The sequence below is a fragment of the Macaca nemestrina genome, chromosome 7 (genome assembly GCF_043159975.1).
Source record: "Macaca nemestrina isolate mMacNem1 chromosome 7, mMacNem.hap1, whole genome shotgun sequence".
Lineage (NCBI taxonomy): Eukaryota > Metazoa > Chordata > Mammalia > Primates > Cercopithecidae > Macaca > Macaca nemestrina.
Genome location: NC_092131.1, coordinates 7492458 through 7499412, shown reverse-complemented (window position 1 = coordinate 7499412; position 6955 = coordinate 7492458). Strand labels below are relative to the sequence as shown.

At 43.6% G+C, this 6955-nt stretch overlaps 1 protein-coding gene across 1 annotated transcript in view; it reads left to right on the top strand.

Annotated features, from left to right (window-relative positions):
- Positions 1-6955, top strand: part of LOC139364180 (YY1 transcription factor) — a 44069-nt gene that overhangs the window by 15340 nt on the left and 21774 nt on the right. The window lies entirely within an intron of this gene.

Genomic DNA, 6955 nt, shown 5'->3' with positions numbered 1-6955 from the left:
AACTTCTGATTTTCTTTTTGCAAAAATTAGTAAAATGGCCAAATGATAGCAAATATTGACATTATTTAATGTATTGCTTTACTGTGTGTCCAGCTTTTGAAAATGAGGCAGGTCAAATATTGTCCTTTTGGTTTCTTCTGGCAACAAAAGCTAGTGTCTTTTGTCATTTCTCTAGAAGTCTTCTTTGCAGCTTGATTTTTTTCCTGTATGTTTCATTTCTTTTCCTTTCCTATCCTGTCCTTTCCTTTTTTTTGAGACGGAGTCTTACTCTGTCACCCAGGCTGGAGTGCAGTGGCGTGCTTTCAGCTTACTGTAACCTCTACCTCCCAGGTTCAAGCAATTCATTTGCTTCAGTCTCCCGAGTAGCTGGAATTACAAGCATGTGCCACTATGCCTGCTGACTTTTGTAGAGATGGATTTTTGCCATGTTGGCCAGACTGGTCTTGAACTCCTGACCTTGGGTGATCAGCCCGCTTTGGCCTCCCAAAGTGCTGAGATTACAGGTGCAAGGTACCGGGCCCAGCCTATTTTCTTTTTTTCTTTATTCTTTTTTTTTTTTTCCTCTTTTTTTTCCCCCTTTTTTCTTTTTTTTTTTCTTTTTTTCTTTTTCCTCTTTTTTTTCCCCCCTTTTTTCTTTTTTTTTTTCTTTTTTTCTTTTTTTGAGTCGAAGTCTCACACTGTTGCCTGGGCTAGAGTACAGTGGTGTGATCTCGGATCACTACAACATCCGCCTCCCGGGTTCAAGCGATTCTCCTGCCTCAGCCTCCCAAGTAGCTGGAATTACAGACGCCTGCCACCACGCCCATCTATTTTTTTTTTTTTTTTTTTTTTTTTTGTTTGAGACGGAGTCTCACTCTGCTGCCCAGGCTGGAGTGCAGTGGCCGGATCTCAGCTCACTGCAAGCTCCGCCTCCCGGGTTTACGCCATTCTCCTGCCTCAGCCTCCGGAGTAGCTGGGACTACAGGCGTCCGCCACCTCGCCCGGCTAGTTTTTTGTATTTTTTTAGTAGAGACGGGGTTTCACCGTGTTAGCCAGGATGGTCTTGATCTCCCGACCTCGTGATCCGCCCGTCTCGGCCTCCCAAAGTGCTGGGATTACAGGCTTGAGCCACCGCGCCCGGCCCTAATTTTTTTCTTTTCTTTTTTTTTTATTTTAATTTTTAGTAGTGATGGGGTTTCACTATGTTGGCCAGGCTGGTCTCAAACAATCCTGACCTCGTGATCCACCCGCCTTGGCCTCCGAAAGTGCTAGGATTACAGATGTGACCCACTGTGCCCAGTCAGCCTATTTTCTTACATTTTCTTGTTAACCCTCTTCACAATTTCTGTGCACTGGTCTTCAGAGAGTTCCTCTAGTTTTCTTCCTTGCAGGAAACACTCTTTTTTAAGGAATAAGTCATAAACATGTGACAATGTGTGTCTTAAATCTGTATCTTATGAAAACATACAATAACCACAAAAATTATTTCAAACTTAGACCAACAAAAGTTTTTTTTTTTTAAGGCAAGAAACTGATATTGTTTAAAAGTGTGGGAGGGCCAGGCACAGTGGCTCATGCCTGTAATCCCAGCACTTTGGAGGCTGAGGTGGGCGGATCACCTGAGGTCAGGAGTTAGAGACCAGCCTGGCCAATGTGGTGAAACCCCATCTCTGCTAAAAATACAAAAAATTTCTGAGCGTGGTGGTGTACCCCTGTGATCCCAGCTACTTGGGAGGCTGAGACAGGAGAATCGCTTGAACCTGGGAGGCGGAGGTTGCAGTGGGCCAAGATCGCACCACTGCACTCCAACCTGGGGGACAGAGGGAGACTCCGTCTCAGGATGGATGGATGGATGGATGGATGGATGGATGGATGGATGGATGGATGGATGGGTAAGTGTGTAATGTGGTAATGATCAAGAGTACACTTATTTTCAGCCAGTTTTATTACGGTTTTAAAATTATGTACAGACCATGCAGCCCTCTCTTTTCTGTGCTTAGGGCAGACTGCTTTTGCTGTATGCCACTTAGCAAACTTGATACATCACTGAGTACAATTTTCTTTAGACAGGACTAGTTGTCTCCCTACCTGTGGACATCTCTCTTCAGTCTCCTTTGCAAAGTCTTCCTGATTCTCTTAATATTAGAATTGTTCAGGTTTTGGTTCTAAGCCTTCTCCTCTCTGACTATTTTCTTTTTCAGTAGATAATCTTACAATGTCTTTCTGTGGCTTTCAGTGCAGTCTGAGTCAGGCATGGTATTGTGGGCCTATAGTCCCACCTACTTGGGAGGCTGAAGCAGGAGGGTCAGTTGAGTCCAGGAGTTTGAGGCCGCAATGAGCTATGATCGTGCCATTGCACTCTCGTCTGGTCAACAGAGCCAGACCCTGTCAAAAAAAAAAAAATCTATATGCCAGTGATTCTCACAGATTCCCATATAATTCTCTGTAACCTAGGTTTCTTGTCCCCTGTACTTGCATATCTAGTTGCCTTTTTGAGGTCTGCCCCTTAGATTTTGCACAGATACCTCAAACCAAAGAGGAACTCTAAATCTTCTGCATGTCATCTCTTTCCCGCTCTTGTCCTCCATCTCAGCAAATGACACCACAATCTTCTAAGAATTACAAGCAAGAAACTCAGGTGGCATACTTGGCATCCCTGTTCCTCCCCAACCCATCTGATTCATTATCTAGCCATGTTTATTTCTCCATCCATTAACAGATGGATGAACAAAATGGTATGTATGTACAGAATATTATTCAGCCATGAAGAGGAATGGAATGTTGTTACGTGTTACAACAGGTGGGTCTTAAAAACATTATGCTTAGTGAAATAAACCAGGCATGGATGGCAAAGACTGTATGATTCAACTGGTATGAGGTACCTGAAATAGGCAAATGTATAGAGACAGAAAGTAGAATTGAGGTTAGCAGGTGCTGAGGGGAAGTGAAAGTTCTTATGTAATGGATATAGAGTTTTTTGCAGGAATGAAGAAAACATTTGAGTTTAGATAGTGGTGATGGTTACACATTCTGAATGTATTTAATGGCACTAAATTGTACACTTAGTATGGTTAAAATGGTAAGTATTATGGTAATGTGTATTTTACCACCTTTTTTTTTTTTTTTTTTTTTTTTTTTAATGAAAACCGTGGAAATACAGAGGTTGGATTTGGCCAACTGGCTCTACTAGCTGATTCCTGATATAGGTCATAAAGTCTTGTTAGCATCTACTTTAGGCTTCTTTCATATGTTTTTTTGGTATCTGATTCTGAATTATTTTAGTGGCCATCGTGAGGGTTCTTGATACTCTTCGGTGTTGATACTGTACGCCACTTGCACTTGATATGTCGCTGAGTTAAATTCTCTTTAGACAGAGCTAGTTGTCTCCCTACCTGCGGATATACCTCTTCAGTCCCCTTGCAAAGTCTTCCTCAGTCTCTCAATATTGGAATTGCTCACATTTGGGTTCTGAGCCCCACTCAAGTATTTCCTCATTTGACTTCCCTCGCTGGACTGTAAGTTCCTTGAGAGCAGACTCTTTGTTTCCAGCTTTTATTCCTAGTACCCAGAACAATGCCAGGCACATAGGAGGCCCTCAATATATGTAGAACTAATGAAGAAAGTCATTTAGCCTGTGATTCCTTTATGCCATGAGTTCAGTCTTCTGTCTCAGCACACTTGAGACATGCCCTCTGGGGTGGACTGCATGTTTGTGTCTCTCCCAGATTCATGTGTTGAAATCTTAACCCTCAGTGTGATGGTATTAGAGGGTAGGTCCTTTGGGGGGTAATTTAGGTCTGAGGGTGGAACCCTAATGCATGGGATTAGTGCCCTATAAAAGAGACCCCAGAGTGCTAGCTCTCTGGTCCTCTCTACACTATATGAGAAGACAATGTGAAGATGGCTATCTGCAAACCAGGGAGTAGGCCCTCACCAAAAACACCACCATGCTGGCATATTGATCTTGGACTTCTAGCTTCCAAACTGTGGGAAATAAATGTTGCTTAAGCCACCCAATCTATGTTTTTGTTGTAGCAGCCCAAATGGATTAAGACACTTTCATCAGTAGCTTATTCAGAGTAGTACTGATTCTCAACATTGCTATCATTCTGTATCAGAAATACGAAACATGGCTCACACCTGTAATCCCAGCACTTTGGTAGGCCAAGGCGGATTGCTTGAGCCCAGGAGTTCAAAACCAGCCTAGGTAACATAGTGAGACCACATCTCTACAAAAAATAAAATCAGCCCAGCCTGTCTGTGGTCCCAGTTACATGGGAGGCTGAGGTGGGAGGATTGCTTGAGCCTTGGAGGTCGAGGCTGCAGTGAGCCATGATTGCTCCACTGCACTCCAGCCTGGGCAACAGAGCGAGACTGTGTCTCGAAAAGAAAAGAAAAAACAACAGAAATATAAAACATGAGGACAAATAGCTCCCTTGGCCACCAACATATTTCTGTACCACTTGAAAGTTTTGATATAGAAGTAGATGTGCCCAGGCTAGAGGGATAGGCACGTGAAGGGGGTGTCAGTAGGAGCAGGCAGCCCTGGGAACAGGAATGAAATTAACTAATTTGAGTCCTGCCGGGCACAGTGGCTCACGCCTGTAATCCTAGCACTTTGGGAGGCTGAGATGGCAGATCAGGAGGTCAGGAGATGGAGACCATTCTGGCTAACACAGTGAAACCCCGTCTCTACTAAAAAATACAAAAAAAAAAAGTAGCCAGGCAAGGTGGCAGGCGCCTGTAGTCCCAGCTACTCAGGAGGCTGAGGCAGGAGAATGGCGTGAACCCGGGAGGCGGAGCTTGCAGTGAGCTGAGATCCGGCCACTGCACTCCAGCCTGGGCGACAGAGCAAGACTCCGTCTCAAAAAAAAAAAAAAAGAGTGGAGGCTGGGCCGGGTACGATGACTCACGCCTGTAATCCCAGCACTTTGGGAGGCCGAGGCGGGCGGATCATGAGGTCAGGAGATCGAGACCATCCTGGCTAACACGGTGAAACCCCGTCTTTACTAAAAAATACAAAAAATTAGCCGGACGTGGTGGCGGGCGCCTGTAGTCCCAGCTACTCAGGAGGCTGAGACAGGAGAACGGTGTAAACCTGGGAGGCGGAGCTTGCAGTGAGCTGAGATCTGGCCACTGCACTCCAGTGTGGGCGACAGACCGAGACGGTAAAAAAAAAAAAAAAAAAAAAAAAAAAAGGTATTTGAGTCCTGACTTTGTGACTTAGGGTCAGTAACCACATTTCCTGTCCATTTTTCTAAATACATCCAGTTATTTTTTTTCCTAGGCCCCACCATCCATCTGTGTGGATAGATAATCTTCATCTGTGAATAGATAACCTTGGGTATATTATCACTAGTGTTCTTTCTGGTTCCAAACAAGAGGCAGCAGAGCTTAACAGTTAAGCATATAAATCTTAGGGGTAGACTTCATGAGTTTACATCTGCCACTTCCTAGCCAGTTAACCCTGAGCAGGTTACTTAACATCTCCGTGCCTGCACATTCTCCTCAGTAAAATGAAAAAATCTGTGATTCCTTGTAACGATGTATAATTATGTTTCCTAGAATGAAGAGTGGTGGAATTAGAGAGGCATTTAAAGTTTACAGTTGCATTCAGTGCTTTTCATTGCTGAGAGTTATTGAACTTGATAATGACCACTTGAATCAAATGGAAGCTCCGTGCTATCTTGATCTTCCTCTCATACTCCAGCTTTGCTCTGAGGTCAGAAAGCTGTGTGTTAAAGCAGTTATATGTAGTTTTTGGTGGTTGTAGATTTCGTTTTGGTTTGGTTTTTGGTCTTGATTTTTAACACTGGTGGAAAGGTAATTCAAGGTAAGAGTTGAAGCCAGTTTCACTTCTGAACGATTTTATTTTACTACTTTTGGTGAGACAGACAGTTTGTTTGAGAAACAAAAACTTGCAGTTAGCCTTGAAAATTGTGGAGTACCTGTTTCTAATTTAGGCATCAAAGGTAGAAGATGACTTGTTTTTTGGCCTTTGGGCACTTCTACTCTACCTTAAGAGGCAAGACCGGCCAGGCACAGTTTCTCACCTGGAATCCCAACGCTTTGGGAAGCCAAGGTAGGTGGATCACGAGGTCAAGAGATTGAGACCATCCTGGCCAACATGGTGAAACCCTGTTTCTACTAAAAATACAAACAATTAGCTGGGCATGGTGGCGTGTGCCTGTAGTCCCGGCTAATCAGGAGGTGGAGCCAGGAGAATCGCTTGAACCTGGGAGGCGGAGGTTGCAGTGAGCTGAGATTGCGCCATTGCACTCCAGCCTGGGCGACACAGCGAGACTCCATCTCAAAAAAAAAAGAGGCAAGACCAACAAAAATTTAAACTGAAGTGATTGAGTCAGGAAATAATCTAGGAGCTCAAAGAAAAAGTAGGAATCAACACTGGACTGATAAAATCAACACACCCTCAAATTCTCTGGAATTTGAGCTATACTTTGGAGGGGAGGCTGGGTTGAGAAGAGAGGTGGTAAGAGAGAGCAAAACTCACACTTATTGAAAACCTCCTGCCATGCACTTGTGAATTTAACCCATGAGAAAAGCTGGTTAGAATATAGAAGGCATGTGCAAAGGAGAAATAGAAGGTAAGACCAGGTATGTTGTTAAAGTGGGACCAGACAGCATCGGACCCAGAATGCCAGACTGAAATAATTTACAGCAGCATTGAAGGGATTATACCATAGGTGAGAATATATCAGCTATATTTTCTGTGGCAATTTATCCTTTGCAGTATCACTAGAGAACATAATTGTGAAAATCAATTAAGAAACTACTACAATCATTTTGGTTTGAGATAATAGGAAATAAGTTGATGGCAGTGGATCAAAGAGAAGACTGGTGTTTTTTAGTTTTGTTTTTTGTTTTTTTTGTGTGTGTGTGTGTGTTTTTTTTCTTTTGAGACGGAGTCTTGCTCTGTCACCCGGGGTGGAGTGCAATGGCGCAATCTTGGCTCACT